This window comes from Myotis brandtii, unplaced genomic scaffold (genome assembly GCF_000412655.1).
Source record: "Myotis brandtii unplaced genomic scaffold, ASM41265v1 scaffold352, whole genome shotgun sequence".
Lineage (NCBI taxonomy): Eukaryota > Metazoa > Chordata > Mammalia > Chiroptera > Vespertilionidae > Myotis > Myotis brandtii.
The window spans coordinates 1,515,247-1,516,650 of record NW_005363542.1 but is presented as its reverse complement, the minus strand read 5'-3'; the positions used below and the strand labels follow the sequence as shown (position 1 = coordinate 1,516,650).

At 53.2% G+C, this 1,404-nt stretch overlaps 1 pseudogene; it reads right to left on the bottom strand.

The window, feature by feature from the left end:
• The window catches only part of LOC106727040, an 8,478-nt pseudogene extending 7,732 nt beyond the window's left edge, over nucleotides 1-746 (bottom strand).
• Nucleotides 747-1,404: the final 658 nt, after the last annotated feature.

Below are 1,404 nucleotides of genomic sequence, written 5' to 3'. Positions count from 1 at the left end.
GACAGCAGGCCTCTCTCTTCCACCTTCTCTTTCACTGGCTTCCGGCCGTCTCCCAGCTCAAACCTCTCCCGCGGAGGCCGGGGCAGGCTGCGGCTCCGGTGGCTGGCCTTCACTTTATCGCCCTGGTCCTCTCGCACTGCTCGGTGATGTGCAGAGGCTTCCCTCCGGGCCTCCCGCGCCTTGCGCCGCTCCTGCTGCTGCTCCTGCTGCTGCTCCCGCAGCCTCCGCTCCCGCCCCCTTTCCAGCTGCTCCAGGCGGTCCCTCTCTCTCCGGGAATGCTCTCTCGCCATCTCCCGCCGCCGCTTCCGCCTCTCCCACTCGCTGCGAGCTTCGTCCCGCTCCTCTCGGTGCTGCTTCCCGCGCTCGTGCTCCCTCTCCGTCTCCTTCACTCTGGCGTGCTTGCCCCCTTCTGCTGAATGACTACGATGCCTACGTTTCTCTTTTCTCCTCTCATCTTCCCTGTGATGAGCTTTTTCTTTCCGTGACATTTGCTGGGGTGGTTGGAGAGTCAAAGAATCATCGTCCTCTCCTCTGTCCTCCATGGAGTCCTCCCTCCTGTAGGGCGAGTTCCTGATGGCGACCTCCATGCGGTGGTCCCTCAGCTCGCCCTCCTCCAGGGAATCCCAGTCTTCAGAATCTTTTAAGCGCTTTATCTCTGCCTTCTCCTCTTGCTCCTTCCGTCGCTTCTTTTCCTGGAGAATCTCATCTAAGGTCTTCACTTTCCAAGAGTCCTTTGCATCACCCATTGGCGTGAAGCCACGCAGCGCCGACACAGCTGGTCCCGAGCGTGAAGAGAAACTCATTGTATATTATTTTTTAGATTTGTGATAGGCAGGAAAACACCCCTCCTGCCCTGCCCTCACCTGTTGGGGTCCAACCCCAACAGGTTCAGGTCCAGGGGTTCCCAAAGGTGTGGACGGAGTCAGCGAAGAAGAAATGACTCGGAGACAGCGTTCAGTTGATCAGCAGCCTAGCCGGGTTCTCTAGTCAAGTTCTCCAGCCAGGTTCTGTTGCTAGGTTCTGTCTTTATTCTCCTGCTACATCTGTATTTATACCAGTTGATTTTAATCCTATCCATTCTATTCCAAAGGTTAGGGCGTTTGTTATCTCCAATCCAAGGTCACTACTCTATTGTTCTGTTAAGCTACAAGGAAGTAACTGAAAGAGATTATCCTAAGTAAAGATTATGTAGCTTAAGCGTGATTGTTCATAGTTAAAGTGATTAACTACCCACCTGGCACTTAGTTAAGGAGTTTTATTGATTTATTCCCTTCCTTAGTCCTGTTAATCCCTAACTCCAGGGAAAAATCCCCACCTGGGGAAACCACCTTTCTCAGAGAGGTGACCTTGGTTAAAACACATAGCGCTAAGAAGGGGAGCAAACATATTAAGAACAGTATGCCA